The 24,943-nt window shown below is 43.0% G+C and overlaps 1 protein-coding gene across 17 annotated transcripts in view; it reads right to left on the reverse strand.

Moving 5' to 3' along the window:
* MBNL1 (muscleblind like splicing regulator 1) overlaps positions 1–24,943 on the reverse strand; it is a 180,978-nt gene that overhangs the window by 153,194 nt on the left and 2,841 nt on the right. Inside the window, exon 1 of one of the 17 annotated variants that reach the window (XM_077929863.1) lies at positions 773–822. The exons of 15 other annotated variants lie outside the window; for them this stretch is intronic. The gene's annotated coding sequence lies outside the window, so the exon portion shown is untranslated. Of the gene's footprint in view, positions 1–772; positions 823–24,943 lie in introns of those variants that run through there. One more of the 17 variants, XM_028731317.2, reaches the window with a different exon arrangement.

Raw genomic sequence — 24,943 nt, forward strand, 5'->3', positions numbered from 1 at the left:
TGGCAAACAAACAGGAAATGGCAGGGCTTGTCTCTCTTCCGTTTTCTGTAGCCATGAAGTTTGCAATTACCTAGTTCGGTAGACAAACTGTCAAGCTCAAACAACACCATTTCTACCGGAAGTTCTTCTCTGGTTGAACATTTTGATTTTCCCCCCTCCCTCAAAATTGCATTTCAGCACTCATCTTATACAGTCAAGACGTGATATGCACATTTTAGTTACGAAACATTGACGGCAGGATCCAAAATTGGGTAATTTGTCCCCCTGCCTCCCAAAATCAATAAATCGCAGTTCAGTACTGATCTAGTACAGTAAAGTAGTGCCACACAACAGGATTACTGAAAGTGAGATCAGTGGAGTAAATTCACTAGACCAGAGGGTTCGCATTTTGGCAGGGCAACTTTAGCAGGCAGCACATGACTCCGAAAAACAGTAAAAATATTTTAAGAATGTTTTGAATACACTTGGGACTTTCTTACTAAAGTTTTGTTCTACAGATGTTCAAAACCCAACGGGCTCATTAGCAGAGTTTGTAAATTAGTCAGGCCTAATCTGCAGTGTGAAAAAATCCATAGAAGCTATGTGAACGCCTGGACTGAGATATTCTCACAAAATATAGTGAGTAATTCCAAAATTGTTCACCAACTGAACACGGTATGTTCTTGTATTATACAATGCTGCATAAACCAAGCAAGCTTTTAGGCCGAGCTGTTCATGAGACACAGCAGTCATGGAAAAAGCACTGAGGAAGTGAAATAAATTTGTTACTCACTTTCACAGGCAAAACCTTTTGTTTGGCTAACCACACATCTGAATCACCTGAATCCTAGAAGAAAAACCTCTTAAGTAATCCGTAATACATTTGGTTGAATGCAGACCAAGTAAACTGCACTGATCTCCAACTAAGTCATTCTCATGTAAACAGACTCGATATACATTATGAAAGCACAGATTATAAATATTTGAGTGATGCCTCACCAGCCTTTTTACATGTGTTATTCTGTATTTTATTGAAGCTTTAAACTATTTCATTATATTTTATCCACTGCATTTGTATTGTTATAATTATCCGCCTTAAAAACAATTTAGTGGAAGTGGAGTTATAAATTTAATAAATTAAGGAACGTCAAAAATAAACTTGCATAACTTATAAATGTCAAATGTCATTCACAAGCCATGCTGCCTAATTCTGTATCACTGCATTATACTTACACCAATTTTGCTGACTCATCCTCAAGGATGCATTAAAAGCCATTATTGCTCTTCTAACTGAAGGCCCCAATAACTGCCCAATGATCCCTTCAAAACAAAGCTTAAAAACCATTGCTGACTTTACGTATAATTCAAATGCCGCCTGCCTATAAAACTTTGCACTGGTGGGGCCCAACATAGCTTAGAGACATCCTACTTCTCTGTGTTCTGTTAAACTTGCTCATATTGGCAAAGAGAGCGCATCTTGTCAGTTGCTGCATATTACGAAACTCCCATCTTATGGAAATTGCCAGAGCCCTAGCCTCAAAAACAATCCATTTAAGGAGGCACTACAGGGCCCAGTTTAGAAATCCGCTAGTCTCTTACACTTATATCCTTGCCTTCCTGCCATGATAGAACCCAAGGCAACATGCGTGTGTTAACCTCATGCCCTTGCAATTCGTTCTCACATTGCCCCTTCTCTGCTCCCAACTTGGGACACTACGACTGAAGACTTCCTGCATTAACCCCAACCCTCTCCCATTTCTCCTGAACCAGAAATCCATGGTGACTGGGATCAGAGCACATCTGACCAGCTCTTAAACCAGCTTCAAGATCCTAGTTTGCTCCAGCCCTGGCAAAGGATGGAATTATATCTAGTAATCCCCGTGACGGGGTGAGCTTCCATTGCTCGGTCCCAGCTCCTGCCAACCTAGCAGTTCGAAAGCACGAAGTGCAAGTAGATAAATAGGTACCGCTCTGGCAGGAAGGTAAATGGCGTTTCCGTGCGCTGCTCTGGTTCGCCAGAAGCGGCTTAGTCATGTACACCAGCTCCCTCAGCCAATAAAGCAAGACGAGCTGGACCTAATGGTCAGGGGTCCCTTTACCTTTAGCTTTTAAACCCAGGAAAGACTAGAGAAGAAAAGAGAGAAAGAACAGAACACATGGGCAAAAGCCTTATATACTTCTCACACTTCTCAATTTAATAAGTCATGTATACCTGAAGGAGCGTCTCCACCCCCCTCGTCCAGCCCGGAAACTGAGATTACAGGGAACCAGGCACAGGGCCTTCTCGGTAGTGGCCCTCCCATCAGATGTCAAGGAAAAAACAACTATCTGACTTTTAGAAGACATCTGAAGGCAGACTTGTATAGAAAAGTTTTTAATCTTTGCTTTTTTGTGTGTGTTTTTAATATTATGTTGGGAGCCGCCCAGAGTGGCTGGGGCAATAATAAATAATTATTATTATCATTAATTATTATGTACATCCTAAGCAATCCACTGACTAAGGTTAACCCATCTTGGACTTTGTACTTTAATTGAAAGGCAGAATATGCTTTGTTTAAATAACTTAAGTAAATAAATAAGCTGTAGATCTGTTATAATGCGGTATAGTTTGTTTTAGTTTTAAATAAGTGTTGGGATTTGCCCCAAAGCTACATAATATACTTTTTAAATAATGCATTGGCATTAACCCATTGCAGGGCTGGGACTAGCAACTAGTCTGATTTATGTGTCTCAAAAGTCCTAAGAATGGGATTTTTTTCCCCCATTTGCACTTAGAGGGAGGTGTAATTTTTCCTTCCTCATCCCTGACCAGAAAATGAAACACTCTGAAAAATGTCAGCACAGAGTGCTGGGTGGATGAAAGACTTGTCATTTTGTAAATCCGCCAAGATAGGCAGACTGCATGTAGGAAACTGCCAAGTCAAGGCACAGGGCTCAGCTTAGCCTTCTCTTTGACATGCTATAATCTCGACGGGATGTGTCTTGTCGGGACGCGGGTGGCGCTGTGGGTAAAAGCCTCAGCGCCTAGGGCTTGCCGATCGAAAGGTCGGCGGTTCGAATTCCCGCGGTGGGGTGCGCTCCCGCTGCTCGGTCCCAGCGCCTGCCAACCTAGCAGTTCGAAAGCACCCCCGGGTGCAAGTAGATAAATAGGGACCGCTTACTGGCGGGAAGGTAAACTGCGTTTCCGTGTGCGGCTCTGGCTCGCCAGAGCAGCGATGTCACGCTGGCCATGTGACCCGGAAGTGTCTCCGGACAGCACTGGCCCCCGGCCTCTTGAGTGAGATGGGCGCACAACCCCAGAGTCTGGCAAGACTGGCCCGTACGGGCAGGGGTACCTTTACCTAATCTCGACAGAGCTTGAGGCTTTTCCACATTCGGATCTGGTCTACACATGAAGCAGAATGAGGTGGGAATGAACGGATAGGCTTTAAAGGTACCACCAGGTTTCAGGTGGGAATCAAGTTTTAGGTCTCCCCTACATCACAAACTCCCTGTAAGTAGGACACTAGCACGATAGGCACCAGGAAGGATGAGGCCCGCTCTTCCTGGCGTTCTAGTGTTGGCTATCTGAAGGGTTTTTTTAAAAAATAAAAAATAGTAATAATGGGAGATTATGCAAAAATGGCATTCTATATTATTATTATTATTATTATTATTATTATTATTATTATTATTATTATTCCCCATCTATCTGGCTGGGTTTCCCCAGCCACTCTGGGCAGCTTACAGCATATTTAAAAACTTAATAAAAACATCAAGCATTAAGAACCTTCCAATATAGGGCTGCCTTCAGGTGTCTTCTAAAAGTTAGGTAGATCTCCTTGACATATGAAGGGAGGGCGTTCCACAAGGAGGGCGCCACTACCAAGAAGGCCCTCTGCCTGGTTCCCTGAAGCTTCACTTCTCATGGTGAGAAAACCAGCAGAAGACCCTCAGGGGGGACCTCAGTGTCTGGGCTGAATGATGGGGGTGGAGACGCTCCAGAAATCATCCAACACTTACAAGTGATTAAACTATTCCGGTCACTTCTCATACTTGGGTGAATCCAAGTGCTTAGATACTCTTCCTTGGAGTATTTAAGTGTTTTGAGAAGCTTGCTTCCAATGGTGGTTCAAATTAATTGTTAAAAATAACACCGCACCCTTTCCAATCTGTTATTGTCACTCGATGTAATTATAATAAGTTTGGGGAAACTGCAAACATGTCTCAGCAGCCATAATATCATTACTATGGAAACACTAACAAGGAATAACAGTCTTGGAGGCTTTTTCAATGCATACTAATTTAACTACCCATTATCTGCAATAGACACTTGTGCAAGTCGATGTTTTCATGATACTGAGTTTCAGAATTTTTGTTCCCGCAGTGCACACTTAGTAAGGAGCATGTGCTAACTTCTGGTGCTTACTTCACAGTGGAACTATGAGTGACTTAGTGGAGAGTTGCATATTACAGTCAGGATCCAAAGAAGTAAAACTAGCACCTCGGCCCCAATTCAGTTTTAGATGTGCGTCCCTCAAATGCAAGGTCCTTGGTGTCACAAACAGTTTGTGTTTTGCAAATCGTTTTGAAACTCAGGAGTGGTTTCAAAAGCAGCTTTGTGATATGCCATGGGAGCAGATATTGTTCAAAGTGAAAAAGCGGAGGGAAAATCACTGTGGCTGTACACAAGTCCCTGGGAATGCCAAGAAAAGTTCCCGACCTTTACTGTGGTGGATTTGGGGGCAAGCGATTCAAGTTTACTACAAGTCAGAGTCATGCATCAAGAATTACACGGCACCGTTGTTGCATCTGCATTACGATACATGCAGCTGAAAAACTCAACATTTTGCAGAAATGTTGTATGCAAGTCAGGTCTAATGAACTTGCTTTTAAATTCCATCAAATTGATTGAAATAATAAATGTTTGTTGTTTATTATTTAAAGGATTTCTACCCCAACTTTGAAGACAGCCCCCCCCAATAAAGCAATACCAAAAGAATTAATAAATTATAAAACCACATAAAATCCAATACAGTAGTACCTCGGGTTAAGTACTTAATTCGTTCCGGAGGTCCGTTCTTAACCTGAAACTGTTCTTAACCTGAAGCACCACTTTAGCTAATGGGGCCTCCCGCTGCCACCACGCGATTTCTGTTCTCATCCTGAAGCAAAGTTCTTAACCCGAGGTACTATTTCTGCGTTAGCGGAGTCTGTAACCTGAAGCATATGTAACCCGAGGTATCACTGTAAACTGTTTACTAAAAACTATCTGCCCAATTAATGAGCAGCAACAATACTTTCTGAGGAGTATTGAGTTAGAGTGTTAGAGTTAGGGTTCTATACAACTAAGTAATATTTACCCCTACTGAAATAAATGGACTTAAGTTAATCATGACCACTAATTTCAATGAGTCTACTCTGAGTATCACATAATTGGATATAACCCTGGGAGGGAACCACCTTCTAATCCTAATCCCTGCCATATTATGGCCAGTCACAGATAAAATACTCCTGGCCCTTGCCAGGCGATTGCACAATCTCCCAAAGAAATGTAATACAGTGGAACCTTGGTTTTTGAGCGTCTCTGAAGCCGAAAGATTCGGAACCCGAATGCCGAAAACCCAGAAGTGAATGCTTCCGTTTTTGAACATGCCTCAGAAGTTAAACGGTTTCCGAGGCGCTTTTCTCTATTGAAATTGCAGACTGCCCATTGTGCCTCGGTAGCTGAACATTTCGGAAATCAAACGGTCTTCCGGAACAGATTATGTTCGACAACCGAGGTTCCACTGTACATTCTTCTCATAGCATTGCATCCAATGTTGCATGAACAGAAAGCAGCTTGCACAACTGATCTTTCCTGTCCCCTCCTCTCTCTTGCAGTTGCCTGAAAATCGCCCCTGCCCTCCCCCCCCCCCAAAAAAAAGACCTCCCCAGTGGTCCCTACCAAATATCCTGAACTATGTCATTCAGGCCTGCAGTGGGATGGGAGAACCACTGGAAAAACCAGTGGAAAAATGTTGCACCAGTGGAGTACAAAGTCCATCCCTTAGTCCCATTGTAGTTCTGGATGACACAGTCCATGATGTTCGGTAGCCCCTTCCCAAACCTCTGAAAAGGCTTTTGGGGATATACTAGGGACTATATGGGGAGACAGGGAACAAAACAATCCATCTGCCTGCACAACATTAGATCATCAGGAAGGTTTCCCTTTTTTCAGATCTGGGTATAGCAGACAAATGAGCAAACATGAGGAAAGCAAACTGTCTAGGATGAAGCTGAGATGTGTGGAGCTAAGGATAAGATGCAAATCTGCAAGGGCTCACAATGGAATTTTTGTAGAGGATGACCTGACTTATCCTGTAATTCCGCTATCGTGCACCCAATTTGTAGGAGGACATTTTGGACAAGGATCAGGCTTATTAGCCATTTATAGACCCAACAAAACCCATGAAGATATACTCAGGGAGGCTGTAATCTTTATTTGTGAAAGGCTTACGATGAGACTATGGTGATAGGAAGCTTTTGATGATAGAAGGTTTAATGACACAGTTATTCACACAAAGCCAGGCCAAAGTTTGTTGGAATATGCCGATTTCCACTGGAACCGGATTAAAGTAGCAGGCAAGGAAGCTGATCCTTAAAGCTTTTTGGAAAATGTATAACTCTTCCTTCTGAAAGCACATATGAGTCGCTCTAACACAGAGGATTCCGCTCTCCCCTCGTGTAATACCTGCTGGGTGGTGTTATAGCTTTATTGGCTGAAACAATAAATATTTAACAACCCATACGGAAGAAAAGGGCCGTGGAAAGATGAGTCAAGTATAAAATTGCTTTAAAACCTAAATGTAAATTATCAAAAGACCCCAAGGACCTGAATCAGAAGTGGGTAAAGGTGGCACGTCTTTCATATATATATTACAAAGGCAACATTTGCAGACGTATAACTTAAGCAATTTACCATTATGCAATGTAGAACACAGCAATGGCAATTTATCTAAACGCTGCTTTCAGAAAACCCAATTGCACATTCACAATAAGTTAATAGCACAAATCGCATATGTGAGGAAAGGTACATTTCAGAGATCTGCTGTCCTGGGACCACTTATGTGAGGTTAATCCTGTACTTAATGATGTGTAGCTGGGAGATGACTTTCCAGAGCTTGATGTGGAATATTTCCCCTCCTGCGATTCTATAACGCTCGGAGTTCACTAGCAGCAGGAGGACAATTTGGTAATTTTTTTATCCAGGAACAAGAAAGCACTAAGTAGACAAGCATGAACTAGTCAGCGTCTCAGTCATGCCACAACACTGAGTTAGAGAACATTAGTGAGCAGCATCTGACTAGTTCAGATATAAGCGGAATTTGGTTTCATGTGCTGCAATAAAGCTTGGATTCACCCTTCCCCAGTCTACCATTGGAGATCAGAAACAAGCCACAGTTCCCTGTGAAGCCCAAACACAAGAAACTGTGGTTGGTTGGTTGGTTGGTTGGTTGGTTTTAACCAGCCTTCCCCCTCCATATGTTCTGGACTACAGCTGCATTAGCCCTGACCACTGCCTATGCCAGTGGTGGCCAAACTTGCCCCTCCAGCTGTTTTTGGACTACAACTCCCATCATCCCTAGCTAACAGGACCAGTGGTCAGGGATGATGGGAACTGTAGTCCCAAAAGAGCTGGATGGCCAAGTTTGGCCACCACTAGCCTATGCTGACAGAGGCAGCTGGGAGTTTTAATCCAAAAACATATGGGGGCACCCAGTTGGGGAGAGCTGATTTAAACTCCAGTTAATGAAATTACACCAGGAATAAACCATAGTTCCAGATCCTGGCTTGTTCTCTCTAACCATGGTATAAACCAACCACAGTTATCCAAGTTCACATGCAATGGGATACCACAAGAGAGGAGGAGAGAGGAACGTGAGCCCAAGATTTGCTGCCACTCTTTCACACGGAGGAAACTATGGTTTTTTGTTACATGTGAACCAGGCCAAAAAGCCACAGCTACCAGCGCACCTTGTAGTCTAATAACTGAGGCAGGAAGACACACAGCTGTACCTTGCACTCTTGTACCTATTGGATAATAATGATGGCTTGCTCTACAGGGTTGTTGTAAGGGTTAGTTAGTTAAATAATATTAAACAAGAAGAGTAGACTTTTTACAGCAAAACCCAGGTACGGTTGCTTCAAAAATAGCATTATTTTTTCCCAGAAAGTCTGCCTGAGTCACCAGGCTTCTGATATTCTGCAGTATCTCCCCTGGAAAACAGTACACAAACTATGAAGCACCCAGATGCAATTAATTCAAATAACTTTTCCTTCTCCTGCAGCAGTTTTATTAAGAGAAAGAACTAGATTTTCTTCCAGAAAATTTTCTTCCAGCTTGTAGGCGTCACTTGCCTCCTCACTTTACGCAGCAAAGGCATATCTATTGTTATACTAAAAGGAGAAGCTATTTATAGCCGAGTTATCCAATGCTCTTAGCATGTTCTTCTATCTTCACAAAAGTGTTCACATTTAATAGAAAATCAAGTGTTGCGGTTCCTACGTAAATTATTTCCCTTATGAAAGCAAGGCTTCCCTTCCACACCTAACGCAAAATGGGTTTGTTTTTAAGCCTAAGGGCCAAGCTCCAAAGGAGTGCACAGAAACCCAAGGTACTGCAGTTTTTCTTCTCCTTGGTCTAACAACCCCGAAAAGGAACACTTTGCCCGCTTCTATTTTGCAAAGCAACTGTGAGACCATGCCCAAACCTGCCAGAGCTGTGACTGATTCCCACCAGCATCTGTGATGTTACTTGATGTGATGTGCCCACTGCATTCCCTGCAGAGTGAAATGTCTCTAGGTTCTACCTGAGCTGCCTGATGAATCCTCCAGATCTGCTTGGGGCTTGAGCTGCTCCAGCACAACAAGATAAAACTTTGAATCATCAGTCCACCTTGCTCACCTCCACATCAAACATTTAAACCACTTGTACACCCCTTTAACAGTCATGGCTTCTGCCCAAGAACTCTGGGGACCTGTGGTTCATGAAGGGTCCTGAGAGCTGTTAGGAGGCCCCTCGCAGAGCTAGAATTCCCAGCACCCTTAACAAGCTACAGTTCTCAAGAGTCTCTGGGGAAGGTCCATAGCTCAGTGGTAGAGTATCTGCCTTGCATGTGGGATTTGGAACTTAACAGGTTAAGTTTTACCCATGATGCCACGGCATTCTGACATCAGTTTTCGAAGGTGGGAGGAGCTGGGAGGAGTCGAGTTCAGTTCTCTCTGTGCGTCTGAGAGAGAGGGACATGCTTTTGCAATGGCTGCCAGCAGTGATGGCTGAAACGTTCCAATAAAAGCTGTAAATAGACAAACCTGCCTCTGTGTGTTTGTCTGGAAGCTAAGCTAAGGACGTAAGGCTGTTTTACACCGCTGTGCTTCAACTCTGCTACTGGCGTGACTGGACGAAAGAGCGAAGGAGCAGAGGTGCGCAGAGGAAGTGTGCCGGACCTGCCGGGCTGCTATAAATCGCTAATTGTGAACCAATAAATCAATTAGCGGGGGTCGCGCCAGACCAATAAATCGTGTTTATTGCACATTGCACACAGAAGGTCTTGGGTTCGATCCCTGGTGTCTCCAGGTGTGCCAATGAACCAATGGTCTAACTCCATTTAAGGCAGCTGTCTATGTTCCTATGAATACTTTCAATGTACACTGTGGATGTTTAAGCTGAGACCTTGCCGGGCTGCAGTCCTCACTGCCTCCTGGTTTATGGCTCTCTTTCAATAGGCAGTTTAGGCTCAGTACAGATACTTCCAGGGACGCGGGTGGCGCTGTGGGTTAAACCACAGAGCCCAGGACTTGCTGATCAGAAGGTCGGCGGTTCGAATCCCCGCAACGGGGTGAGCTCCCGTTGCTCGTCCCTGCTCCTGCCAACCTAGCAGTTCAAAAGCACAAAAGTGCAAGTAGATAAACAGGTACCGCTCCAGCGGAAGGTAAACGGCGTTCCCGTGCGCTGCTCTGGTTCATCAGAAGCGGCTTAGTCATGCTGGCCACATGGCCCGGAAGCTATACGCCGGCTCCCTCCGCCAATAAAGCAAGATGAGCGTCGCAACCCCAGAGTCGGCCACGACTGGACCTAATGGTCAGGGGTACCTCTACCTTTAGCTTTACAGATACTTCCAGACTTGCAAACAAGAATATCAAAATTACTAGCCTACCTATCCATGCAAACCTATTTTAGTCATTTGCAGCTCCAAAGGTTAAACTTTAAAAAAACAACTCTTACCAATCTGATCACTCAGAACCAGTTCTTGCTCAGAAGGCAACCAAAATGATCAAGGGGTGGAGTGACTCCCCTATGAAGAATGGTCGCCGCCTTCGGGACTTTTTGGTTTAGAGGAAAGGCGAGCAAAAGGTGACGTTTATAAAGTTACATGTGGCTTGGAGGAAGTTGATGAAGGAAAGTCGTCCTCCCTCTCTCACAGGACCGGAACTCATGGATGTCCAATGAAGATGAATGTTGGACACTTCAGGACTGACCGAAACAGCAGCGCATAGTTACAGTATGGAACTCTCTCCTCCAGGGAGCTGTGATGGCCATCAACCTAGGTAAAGGGACCCCTGACTGTTAGGTCCAGTTGCGGACAACTCTGGGGTTGCAGCGCTCATCTTGCTTTACTGGCCAAGGGAGCCGGCATACAGCTTCCGGGTCATGTGGCCAGCATGACTAAGCCACTTCTGGCGAACCAGAACAGTGCACGGAAATGCCGTTTACCTTCCCACCAGAGTGGTACCTATTTATCTACTTGCACTGGTATGTTTTCGAACTGCTAGGTTGGCAGGAGCAGGGACCGAGCAACGGAAGCTCACCCCATCGCGGGGATTCGAACCACCGACCTTTTGATCAGCAAGCCCTAGGCTCTATGGTTTAGACCACAGCGCCACCCACGTTAAAGATGGCTTTAAAAGAGAAATGGACAAATTCATGGAGGAGAGGAACATAGCCTTGATGGCTGTGTTCTACCTTGACTGTCGGAGGTGGTGTCCATCTGAATGGCCCAGAAACCACAGGATGAGAGGGTCCTGCTGTGCTCAAGTCCTGCTTCCCACAGGCATCTGGTTGACCACCAGCTTGCTAGACCAGATGAGTCCTCTGGTCTGATTCAGCAGGCTCTTCTTATGAACTCATAGGTACTCAGATCACTAGCTGTTTACAAGCCTGGCAGTGACACTTCTCCACAGGCTAAGAAGGAAATTATGACTTCTCTTCAGCGACATGTGCAAACAAAACACTGGAACCTATCGTGAAGCAATGAAACCACGTGAGCAGCTCTTCCAAGCTAGCATTGTACAAACTTTCCCTACCCAAATATTTCCTCCCTGCATGCCTTCCATAAGCACTTGGCACTCAACCTTGGCCTTCTGCATTTTCGCACTTCAGGCAACCCCTCCCTGTATTATATAATTAAATAATCTCCATTAACATCACTACTGGCATTGCATCAGACAGACGCTCCAACTGGTAATTAAATCCAACTTCTAAACGATAGGATACAGAGGAAAGCAAAATGTTATATTGTCAGCATGTGACAATAGCGTAAGTGGATCTCATCTTTACATGACGTATCCTGAAGGATCATCTAGAAAGCAATTTGCTGAATTAAACAGTTCGGACAATCTTCCGTATGCACGCAGAATATTATTTTTTTCAGATTGCTACCGGCTGCACTACTGACATTCCCAGTAAGTGGGAGTGGGAAGAGTCCGTCCTGTCCTTGCAGAACAAGTGGATATAAAAATTATGGGATGCATTGATTATGCAAACATTAACTTGTCAAGTCAGAGCAGCTCAAGGCCAAGGTAAACAAAAAAAGGAATAACTCTCCCCCTTTCTGTCCTATGTTATTATGCCCTTACAATATTATTTTCCTCCTTGCCAAGATTTATTGAATGAAGATAACAATGGTTCTACCAAGTTCTCCCTCTGTATAAAGTCAAACCTTGAAATTTTTAATTGCCTTTACCTGCTTCCATCTATTGCTTGAGTGACTGGGCATTAAGTGTTTAAAAACATAAGCAAATGTCATTTGATTCTTTTCCCTCTCCCTCTCCTTAAGAAAAATAAAAGACAAACCCTTGAAAAGTACCTAGTTTTAAGCGATTTCTAATATAGGGTACTCAGTGCAATTACACTGCATTGCGTGATATCCAAAGTTTGCGGCATCCTGGTGAACTTTCTTCCAATGGAGATTCAGCAAGCAGCACTGCTTTTCCACCTTTAATAGTGGAATAGTTGCGATTTGATCTGACGTAGTTAAGAGTGAATTTGAAGCTGACTGTCTGCACCTTTGGTCGCTGCTATTAGAGAGCGCAGGGTTTTCTTTTCGACACTAATGACAGGTTGCGCCCAAATTGAGAGAGGTTCTGTGGTGGTTGTCAAGCTCCATACACATCCTTGGGTTCTTCCAGTTATGAACATGTTGACACACTGGGCAATAGATATAGGACACGATATAGATTTTCATCTTTGGGAAAAACTTTGGAAGAGTGGTCTGAAATTTACAACATGTTATTCCTTGAAGGAGAACTACCTGAAAATGATTTACAGATTTTCTCTAACTCCGATGAGACTTGCTAAGATTTATAAGTCTGAATCAGGTAAGTGTTGGAGATGTAATGAGACCGAGGGTATGTTCTATCATATGTGGTGGACCTGTAAAAGGGTAAGAGAGTATTGGGAAATAATTTATAATGAGCTGAAAAAAGTGTTTTAAAGTACTTTTTTAAAAAGAGTCCTTTTTGTTGGGGATTAACACAGATGGAAATTTCCAGGTGTCAAAAAAGGCTATTTATGTATGCCACTACTGCAGCTCGTGTTTTGTTAGCCAAAAATGGAAAACGAGCGAGGCCCCAGCCAAAGAAGAATGGCAACTTAAACTGATGGAAAATGTGCAGCCTGCAGACCTAACATATAGAATAAGAGAACAAGAAAAACATACGTTTAAGGAAGATTGGAAAATGTTTATTGACTATATGGAGGGAAATTGTGTATATCTGAATATACGGGCAGCATTAAGATAAATTCAACAATGTAAATAAGTTTTGATGGATGTTATAATAGAATATTGAATGGTTTAGTTTATATAAAATATGCAGGGATTTATGTTGTGCAAAATGAACCATGGAAAGAGAGGAATATTTTAAGTGAATATTATAAAATGTAAAACAGAAATTTAACAAAAATTACAACAAAAAAGAGAGTTATGAACATGTGTGTATGAAATTGAAGCATAATAGTCCAGAATTCTAATCTTGTGGGAGTATAGATTAGAAGAGGAACTACATATCCGCAAGAACTATGGATAACATGGTCATTGCGATGAATTTTTTTCCCTGCAGCTAATTATTGCTGTCATTAGCAGTACTTTGCCTCAGTACCATCCTCTCCATCTGCCATAATTCTCCTCTGAACCGAGCTCATAAACTGGGAGGCTCACACCATTCAAAGGTAAGTGGCAGAAAACAAATGTTTCCCAAACTATGCTCACCCACCCAATCCCCTCCACAAATGAAAAGGTTGAGGATCCATTCTGGATCTTTCACAAAAGGCGGATCTTTTGCAGTAACAGAAAAGGCCTTTTTCTGGTACACTGTTCCAGAATACTAGGTGAATAATGACAGCACCGTGTGTCAGCATGCCAAAAATCCCCACCTCCCTCAGAAAAGGAAGAAAGAAAAAGAAACAGCAACTAAATTGGTAAGTGGAGGAAGGTCCCAGCTCTAGATAAGGACGACGACAGAAGGAATGCAACAAATTATGCCGAACACAATCCGTATTGAACACTGTAAAATAAGAACAACTCCCATGACAATCAGTGTTAGTATCTAAATATCAGCAATGAATGAGGAACACCAGGACCTCTCTGAAGAGCTCAGGCTTACATCTGGTTGTGTTCTTCCATATTTAGCACAACATCAAACAACTGTAATTTTCTAAAGAAAAATTAAGCACAGGTTAATCAGTGAAATCACAAAGGGCCTTCCCCTGAAATCACATGGGGATTAGTCAGGGAGTGGTGAGTCTGTGGTTCTCCAGACGTTGTGGACTGCAGCTGTCATCATCTCTAACCATTGGGCATGCTGACTGAGGTTGATTGGCACTGGGACTCCAACCACATCTGGAGGGATGCAGGTTCCACACCCATTTCTCTAAGCAAATGTGCTGATGAGTTGGGAGTTACATTCACAAGAGACAAAAACCTGTTGACCATCATTGCCAGCAGAAGTGCATACAGACTTAGGCTCAGCAATGTGCTACACTCCCATCATAACTCTTTTGAGGTCAACTCAGCACAGGATTAACAAGGGCACTTAGGGTACATTTTTAATAATATTTTATTTATCTTTCAGGAAAACGACAGGGACACCGTCCAAATGTTGATATTACTTTGTCAAATCTATGGCAGATCTAAGGCATGTGACTTATTACTTTGTTATTCTCAGTGAGCTAAGCAAACAAAACTTAAGACTCTATTTAACTTCTGGCACATGGAAGTCTGAAATTCTAGAAACAAAGTGTCTTTATACGCAGTACAGAAAATGTGTTGCAGTAAGATAAAAGAGCACACTTATTTTTTAAAAGTAGTGCAGTCTACAGATAGGTTGCTTTAATTAACCTGACGCTAAATTAATGAATGGTTATATTCTAAAACCTGAAATGACTCTTTTTTGAGGCAAGCGATATATATACACTGTCAATCAAAATATTTTTAAAAATACAAGAAACAAAAATAAATGAAAATATTAAGAAATTTGGCTAAATAAATAGATTGTGGCAAATGTCTATAACACAGACAGTAAAAGTCTTCAGAAACTTCAACATAACCCACAAACCATAATCCACAAACTACAAACCATGGTTTGGGGACAATTTGCACGTTCTCAAAGGGCTCTGTGATATTTTACCCAAGAGGGTCAGGTTACTATGGAGAACTGCTGTTTGTGTACTGATATAGTGGCAAATTCCATTGTTCATGGTAGATGATGAACATACGACTACGACTCCCACTGGGAAAGTACAAAGCTATCCATTCTCAGGCTGCTTTGAGACCACATGGAGTCCAGCCTTCTTGCAAAATGTAAACTGGTCCTTAGTTTTTAAAAAATCAAAAAAGGGACTTGGATTTGTCGATTACCAATTTATCTCTAGCATAACCAAGTAGTTTCTGAATGAATAATGTATCTTACAGTGAGTGTCCAAAATTTGACGAATATTGGATTTGTGTGCAAATATTAAGACTCACCCCCAGATGAATTATGCTGTGCCTGGGGAGAAACTATTGTCTCACTTTTGGGACATGAAAAGCAAATGCTGACAATCAGCATCTAGGTGCCTGCCAGCATCTACCAGCATGTTTCTGAAATGTCAGACATTTGCAAAATTTGTCTGGGATTGCCTGCATTCATGTGTGAACAACATTCATCCATTTTTGAGCACTCACCTTAACATCTACACAGATATGCACGAGAAACAGGGAATTGATATGCTGATGGGCAAACCATCTTTATACACACAAACAGAGGAACATAAAAGAAATCGTGTGATACTCCCCCCTGAAAAGTAATGGCCTCATTCAGATGTAATGAGAGGGCGCTACAGGGAGCCTTGTGCAGTCTCCCATCTCCTCCTCTTCCTCCAGAACAGCTGCTAGGAGGCATTCAAACACTTTCACTTCCATTTTGTATTAAGTGCAGCTTGCTGTGTTGCCCAAACCCACACAAACTTGTGGCTAATCTTTAACTGCAGTTTCTTGAAGCATGAAAACGTCAAGCCATCGTTTACGGAGCTGGTTTGTTTCAACTAACCATAGTTAAACCTGGTTGAGGGTTCAAGTGACACATCAAAAATGGAAGGAGAAGCCCCAGATTTCTCCATGGCTGCACCAGAGTAGGGGACAAATACAACCCCTGTGTTTATGAAATAGTCTGTCATGTGCCGACAGAGGCAAAGCAGCCATGCACTGTGGCATTATTGACTCTGGATGGTTATAAACTTTGTGGCCGCACTATTAGACATGTGCATGTGAGTGTGGCAGTAGAATCACACAAATGAGGTGGGCATGTTTTTTAAAGACTTGAGACCTTAATGGACTGATTTCTCTGTCCACGTGACTGTTGCTGCTATAGCATGGGTTTTTATTTATTAAGCCTTATTTATTAAGGAGGGAGGAGTACACAAGTCCAAGATTTGGACCACTGAACATTAAACCACGGTTGGTGCTACTTCCAAACACAACCGAAGAGTGAACAGGGTATTTGCTTGGTCTCTACTCTTCCACAGAACATGAAGGAGAAATATCGTTCCAGGTTGCTAGTGGAACGAAGTCCCAATGTCCTTAACAGTAATAAAAGAACAGACAGATTCCAGTTCATTGCGACTCTCACAATGAAACGGCCCGAGTTTGCCAAATTATTTAATTGTTACAAAAATAAGGTTTCTAACTCAGTGGGTAAAGGTGAGAATATGCAAGTCATCTCCTGCATCTCAGCTGCAGGGCAGAATTGATGAAAGGAAATGAGGAATCATTCGAGTTAGACTGCACCAGCTGAACGGTGACCAATTGTATGCAAATGATATGGCACAGTTTTAGGGGACAATGTCCAGCAGCACAAATCACCAAAGATATTTTGCAGAGCAAAACCTGACTCCCATGTAATAATGATCTTTGGAAAACATAATTTTTAATTTAATGTAAATACCATAAGATTTTGATTTTGACACACAAGAAAAAAGTACATATAAGATAAGCTCTGGAGAACAAATACTTATGGTGGCAACAACTTTTAACCTAAAATGTATTTTTATTCCATTTTTTCACCTTCTATTTCTTCTCAGGAGAATGATAGTGGTGGAGAAATGAACTAGCTATTCTAGTCATCAGGAGGCGTTAAGGCCTGTCTACCTAATCACAGGGGTTATTTGCTACATTTTCCTGCTACCTCTCCATTAAATTTCACAACAGAAGCTTTTACATCTGAGCATATAAAAAACAGAAATCCAGAGGTATATTTACACAGGCAGCCGATGTAATGGCGGCTAATGCCATATACCAGAGAAGAAAGCAATGCAGCTTTTCTTTGTAAGTCTCCTTTTAGCCACAGTCTGCTCTGTGCAATAATGCATCCCTTCTGAGCAGCTCATATTTCAATCCATATAAACTGAGTTTCAATCCATAAATCAAGTCTGCTCCCAGAAACCCAAAATAGTAGCCACAGTAATGCTGTTATTAGTTAATGCTGCTTCACAAACTGTCCACGTACTGAAAAGCAAAACAACACAGGTCCTAGTAATTTGGACAGTCCTGCAATATTTGCACACCCCGAATGGGGCTTTCCCATCCCCTCCCAGTCCAATTCTTCAGGCCATAACTAGAAGTAAACAATCAGTTCCAGAAATAAGGGGATGCCATTGCTTTTGAGTTTCTCAGGCCACCAGATCACATTCCTGTGCGTAGGCTATGAGCTGCTTCTCCCATGCCCATCCACAAACATCATCAATAACAAAACTGTCCAAAGCCAATTTGCAAAAAAATTCAAAAGGCGCTCTGTCATTGAGGGAGAAATCCTATACACAAGAAGCTGCCTTAGAGCAAGCCAGTGCAAATTAAGCCAGCATAAAGTTACACTCAACATCCACCAAGCTCAGCTGGGAGGAAGGAGATATGCTGGCATTTTTTGATTCTGTGTCCAGCTGAGCTGAAGGTGCAGGAGTTAAGCCAATGTAGCTCAGCTGTGCCGGGAGATCCACTGGATCCTAATCCACTCATCCCAACAGGGATCCTTGCTGTAGGAATGCTACCTAAGGCTGCAGTCGTAAAAGCAATTTACATGGGAGTTAAGTCTCAATGAACTCAATGGGACATCCTTCTCATTGCAGATACGCTATTATGTTATTTCTGGATTATAGGTGACTAATATTTTATATAATAGCATGATTCCTGCGACTGTAATTTGCTTTAACTCTTTTTAATACTGCATTATAAAATGCTGCAACCCTCCCTGGGAACTGCTGGTGGAGGCTGGATAACAACAAGTGTGTGTTTGAATGTGTTTGTGTATGAAACTGGTCTTGTGCAGTATTTCATTTCTTTAAAAATCTAATAATTAGTATTATCATCAATAATAATAATAATAGGAATTCACTAAGTCAGGTAGCCTTTCTTATGCACAAAAATGAGGCTGAGATTTCCCCCTCCCTTATTTGTGCCATATCAAATGAAGATCTACCCATGTCGCTAAAAGCCCAATTAACACTGTGCCAAAGAATCACAGAACTGCAGAGTTGGAACGGACCACAAGGTTAATCTAATCCCACCCCTTGCAATGCAATAATCTTTTGCCCAACGTGTGTCTTGAACCCACGACCCTGAGATGTAGAGTCTCATGCTCTACCAACTGAGCTGATGAACCCTTTCTCGCTGAAGAGGATGGGAGTACATCCATACTACAGAGGCAATGTCACTTAGCTCGGCTATATACAGGTGAAACTCGGAAAATTAGAATATCGTGGAAAAGTTCATTTATTTCAGTAATTCAACTTAAAAGGTGAAACTAATATATGAGATAGACTCATGACATGCAAAGCGAGATATGTCGAGCCTTTATTTGTTATAATTGTGATGATCATTGCGTACAGCTGATGAAAACCCCAAATTAACAATCTCAGAAAATTAAAATATTAAATGCAATCAGCAAAACAAGGACTGCAAATAGGGCAATATTGGACCTCTGAGAAGTAGAAGCACGCATATGTACTCAGTACTTGGTCTGGGCCCCTTTTGCATCAATTACTGTCTCAATGTGGCGTGGCGTGGCATGGATGCTGTCAGCCTGTGGCACTGCTGAGGTGTTATGGAAGACCAGGAAGCCTTCAGCTCTTCTGCATTGCTCAGTCTCATGTCTCTTGGCAATGCCCCATAGATTCTCTATGGGGTTCAGGTCATGCGAGTTTGCTGGCCAATCAAGCACAGTAATCTCATGGGCACTGAACCAGGTTTTGGTACTTTTGGAAGTGTGGCCAGGTGCCAACGTCCTGCTGGAAAATGAAGTCAGCATCCCCATAAAGCTCGTCTGCGGAAGGAAGCATGAAGTGCTCCAAAATCTCCTGGTAGATGGCTGTGTTGACCCTGGACTTAATGAAGCACAGTGGACCAACACCAGCTGATGACATGGCTCCCCAAATCAACACAGACTATGGAAACTTCACACTGGACTTCAAGCATCTGGCATTGTGTGCCTCCCCATTCTTCCTCCAGACTCTGGGTCCTTGGTTTCCAAATGAGATGCAAAAGCTGCTCTCATCAGCTGGTGTTGGTCTACTGTGCTTCATTAAATATATTAGTTTCATATATTAGTTTCACCTTTTAAGTTGAATTAGTGAAATAAATGAACTTTTCCACGATATTCTAATTTTCCGAGTTTCACCTGTACACAGTGTCTAACGTCTAACCCTTGGAAGCGGGTTGAGACATCCACATTACTGTGGAAGGAAGAGCTGCCCAAAGGGTTTCAGCACATGAGAAACTTCACAAACCTAGCATGCTGAAAGCATACTTTTTTGCCACATGTTATGTTGCAAGAATGCCCTGGAAACTTTTTTTATGATGAGGCAACCTGCAAGCGCAATGAATAAATAAAGGGTCACGGAGCCCACTGGATAACACGATGTGAGAAATGATACTTCAAACCTAGGATGGCTGCAAGACAGATTGCAGCACGCAGCAGGTGGGATTCTCTAAAAGCCGAGGTTTCACACTCGGTCTAAACAAATGCACAAGCCTATTTCACAGTGTGAAAATGTAGCTGTGACGTTCGTGTAAGCATTTGCAAACCTGATCAGCAAACCTTATTTTTATTTTCTTTTATAAAACCAAAGTGTCCCTCGATATGCATATTTTTAGGACGGATTACACAATAAATGATAAAACAAAGAAACAGCGCCACCGACATATATCTCCCTCCCCCCATGTTCAAAAGCAATAGAACAGGGAACCAACACATCCATAATCCATATAGCTAAATGCATGCAGAATCTAGAGCAGCGTCTCTCAACCTAGTGCCCTCCCCCCGCCATGTTCCTGGATATCAATTCCTATCACCCCTGACTATGAGCCATGCTGGCTGGGGCTGATAAGAGTTGCAGTCCAAAACATCTGGAGGAGACTAAGTTGGGGAAACTAACTAGAGTGCAAGACTAGGGCTTAAATTGCTACTCTGCCATGAAGCTCACTGGGTGACCTTGAGCCAATCGTGCGCGCGCTCTCTCAACCTAACCTTGGTTGTCACTCAATGCTTGCTCATTTTTCTATTATTATTATTATTATTATTACTACTACTACTACTACTACTACTACTGATTTTAGGTTATGATGGGCTGATCTCCTTGGGGACAAAGAGTGGGAAGAAAAGTATTTTAAACAACTCACTTCACAGGGCTTGGATAGTGGGGAAGTACCATGTGTGCCACCTTGAAGTCAGTGTTAGAAATTAGCCAGGAGCCAGGCGCGTTTTGCTACTAGCGCGGGTCTAATTATGATCACATGGAGATCTCTGGATGCCAGGTTGGCGACTGACATCTCCATCTGGCTGGCCCCTCCAAGTTTCTTAAGCAGGTAAGCAGAAGAGCTTATTTACTGCATTTATTTCCCAACTTTTCCTCTAAGGAGGACATGGTTCACGCAGACATACCCCTCCTCAATTAATACCAATGACAACTCTGTTAAGAGGCTGTGACTGGACCAAGGTCACCCAATTAACTTCCTGACTGAGTGGGGATTTGAACCCCGATCTCCCAGATCCTAGTCCGACACTCTAACCACTGCACCACACCATCTTCCTAGAGTACCTCTTCTATGGGGTAGCTATATAAATGAAGTAGGTAAATAAATATGGAGAAAGCAAAATGTCACTTAGAGAAGGGTCTGAAATGTTTTCCTTGAAGCTTGAATTTGTTTTATTCTGGGTTGTTTTATTTGGTGTTTTAATGTGTTGTAAACCATGTGGAGATTTTTTCTTTAAAATATAAAGTGGAACAGAAATGAAATTAATAAATAATAATAATAATAATAATAATAATAAATTCCAACTGCAAAAGGCACCTAGACATTCTGCAACCATAATCCAGGTTTCAGATGCCATTTGGCAAATTAGATAGATAGATAGATAGATAGATAGATAGATAGATAGATAGATATAAAGGTAAAGGTACCCCTGCCCGTACGGGCCAGTCTTGACAGACTCTAGGGTTGTGCGCTCATCTCACTCTAGAGGCCGGGAGCCGGCGCCGTCCGCAGACACTTCCGGGTCACGTGGCCAGTGTGACATCGCTGCTCTGGTGAGCCTGCACCAGAGCAGCACACGGAACGCCGTTTACCTTCCCGCTATAAAGCGGTACCTATTTATCTACTTGCACTTTTAAGGGTGCTTTCGAACTGCTAGGTGGGCAGGAGCTGGGACCAAAAGACAGGAGCTCACCCCGCCGCGGGGATTCGAACCGCCGACCATACGATCGGCAAGTCCTAGGTACTGTGGTTTTACCCACAGCGCCACCCGCGTCCCATCATATATATATATATATATATATATATATATATATATATATGAGAGAGTTTCAAACACAGCTATAAAGTGCCAAGATATGAAGGATTACACAACCTAGTTCTGCAACCCAAAGGGGCCTGTGAGCATCTTGAGCTCCTCAAACAGCCACCACATGGGAAATGGCTTTTGAAGCATAAAGATGCTTTTTAAAACCTGTTTGCGATATGGCCTTATGGAGTCAGCCGAGTCTGCTGTTCAAAGGGAGGTGGCATTAAAAAATTCCAGTGGGTATGTTCAAACTTCTGTACGTTCTTGACACAGCTCTAAGGATCCTGGCCTTAAACTCTGTGCCTCATAGAAGCCAAGAAATACTTTTCAAATATACTGCTATAATTGCTAAACTGCTCAATAGAACTGGGCAGTTCTATCTGTATATATCATTATTATTATTTATTCTTTATTGAACTTATATATTGCCCTGTAAACTTAGGGATCGCATCGCTCCATCCCTCATGCAAATGCAATTCGCAACCTGTGCAACAAACAAGGCCCAGAGCCAGTGGCGTAGCGTGGGTTGTCAGCACCCGGGGCAAGGCAAGTAATTTGCGCCCCCTAACCCGTGGATTTGCACCCCCTAATCCGTGGATTTGCCCTAACCCCAGATGTTGCGCCCGGTGCGGCCGGCCCCCCCTGCACCCCCCACGCTACACCACTGCCCAGAGCCTCTATCTATCCAGCACTTCAGGAACTCAAGCCAGTGGTGATGTTCCACGTTGCATAATGATCTGCAGCATGAGAAGTAAAAGGCCAGCAAAATGCCCCTTTTAGGTTTACACCATAAATGACTGATCTCTTCTTCCAACACCCTGTTTAAGAAATGGATTTTCAAGGATCTTCTCAACCTTATCAAAATGATTTAGCGCAGAAACACTCCATTGCACGGTACTCTGGCCTTAATCACTCAAGAAGGAACTGTTTAGCAGCGAATACGTAAAGAGGTGCTCTGAAGAAACAGTAATTCTAAATAATAATGGAATCCAATTAGGGTGCCTGGAACATTTATAGGATAACCTGGTTTTATACGTTCTCTAGCGTTGCCAAGGAAAGAAGGTGACTGTGATTTTCCAATTGTCTTCTACATTTCCCCCCGCACCAGTACCTGCCGAAAAAATCTTAGGGCCTCACATTGGTCCAACAGAGGCCTCTCGAAGATGCAGTAAACGTGAACCAACAGGCAAATAGATACTTTTATCCCAGAAATTTGATAGTGGTGCAGAGATGTAAGCTCTGAATCTGTATGTGGGAGGTGCAAGTTTAAATTTCTTTTCTTCCATGGATCGTTTGGGCATTGCAAGGTGGAGTGTGTGTGATCTGCACAAAAACAGGGCAAATGTTACATGAAATTTGCATGTGCTGATTTATAGGTATAGATGTGAATTTTCAGAATTGCTATTATTTAAATTGAAATGCAATGCACCACACCGCACAGCAGTGGGAAATAATAATAATATATTATTATTATTATTATTATTATTATTATTATTATTATTATTATTAATTTATACCCCACCCATCTGGCTGGGTTTCCCCAGCCACTCTGGGCAGCTTCCAACAAAATATTAAAATACAATAGTCCGTCAAACATTAAAAGCCTCCCTAAACAGGGCTGCCTACAGATGTCTTCAGAAAGGCTATGATCTGGTACCCTGTGTGCCTGATCTGTCTTGCTGACTCCTGATAGCCAACTTCAATGCCACTCTTGTTCTCCTCCGTCACCTTTAAGCTGAGCTTGCACCAGACAGCCTGTCAAGTAGACGGCTTCTTCAAACACAGGACTGCCTTCTGTAAACTCTAGCCATGGAGCTGCAATGAGGTGTTCCGAAATCTTGAGGTAGCATAAGAACAAAAAAATAAGCACACTCATCCACATGCACATATTAAAAAAAAAGAAAACTTGCATTAAACTCCCCTTCTGAATTGGGCCTTGAGACAACAGTCTAGTTCAGTCACCACCTTGGGCTGATCGCTCAACCATGGTTGGGGGAGATGGGCTTCAAGGCTCCACCATCGCCCTTCTTCCTCTTCCTACATGAATCCCTCCTTTCCTAGCTACCACAACATTTGGACCACGCTTGCGTGTGGCGCTGTGGGTTAAACCACAGAGCCTAGGACTTGCTGATCAGAAGGTCGGCGGTTCGAATCCCTGCAACGGGGTGAGCTCCCGTTGCTCGGTCCCTGCTCCTGCCAACCTAGCAGTTCGAAAGCACGTCAAAGTGCAAGTAGATCAGTAGGTACCGCTTCGGCGGGAAGGTAAACGGCGTTTCCGTGCGCTGCTCTGGTTCGCCAGAAGCGGCTTAGTCATGCTGGCCACATGACCCGGAAGCTGTACGCTGGCTTCCTCGGCCAGTAAAGCAAGATGAGCGTCACAACCCCAGAGTCGGCCATGACTGGACCTAATGGTCAGGGATCCCTTTACCTTTACTTTACCTATGGTTACCACTGCACAAGGTAGTTCCCCATGACCACCTCAAAACAAGGATCAGGAACCCGGTTTCAAATTCTGATTTGAAAGTCAACTAGGACCAGGAGCCACCGTTCAGGGATGAGGGCCCTCCAGATGTTGCTGAGCTTCGATTCAATTCATCCCTAACAGCTGGCCATGCTGTTTGAGGCTGGTGGGAGCTGGGCATCCCACAAGATTGGGAAGGCCACAGGTTCCACACCCCTGCTATAGTTAATCTGGGTCAGATGTTACAGCAAACTATAACTCCTTATCGCTAACCAAAAAAAGGGAAGAAGGGAAAGCAAATGAGAAGCTAGGGGTGGCAGAGGAGAAGGAAGGAAGGAAGGATCAGAGAATCCCACAAAGCACTCCAGATATCTAAATTAGGCCAATATTGAATTGTTATCACTGCTTTTGAAGAGGGCTAGAATTTAATCTCCTTTTCAACAAAAGCACCCTCTTATGCGGATACAATAAAGGAAGAGCACGCAGCTTATCTTCTACCTATAATTAATGCGCACGGTCCTTTTATCACTTTCCCCCTCTCCCTCCACCCCACTTTTTCTCTCTCACCTTTGACCTATATCAAAATTTTATGATCATTCCATATACATTTTGCCACATTTCCTTGAAACAGCACGCCTGCAAGTCTCTATCAGATACTTATGTAGCCTGATCAGTCCTTTTGCCATAAATGCTTAGCAAGTGAAGGAGCGCTACCAATTTCTGCAGCAGCATTAACTATTCCGCTATTTATGAAATCTCACAGCACAACCGGATAGGTGTCTACTCAAAAGTAAACCAATAGGGCTTATTCCTGGAAAAGGCAGTCTAGGACTACAGCCTTGGTATGTGTTTATTGTAGTTGGAGTAGACGAATTACTCCTATTAGAATGTCTACTC

The sequence above is a fragment of the Podarcis muralis genome, chromosome 6 (assembly GCF_964188315.1).
Source record: "Podarcis muralis chromosome 6, rPodMur119.hap1.1, whole genome shotgun sequence".
Taxonomy (NCBI): Eukaryota; Metazoa; Chordata; class Lepidosauria; order Squamata; family Lacertidae; genus Podarcis; species Podarcis muralis.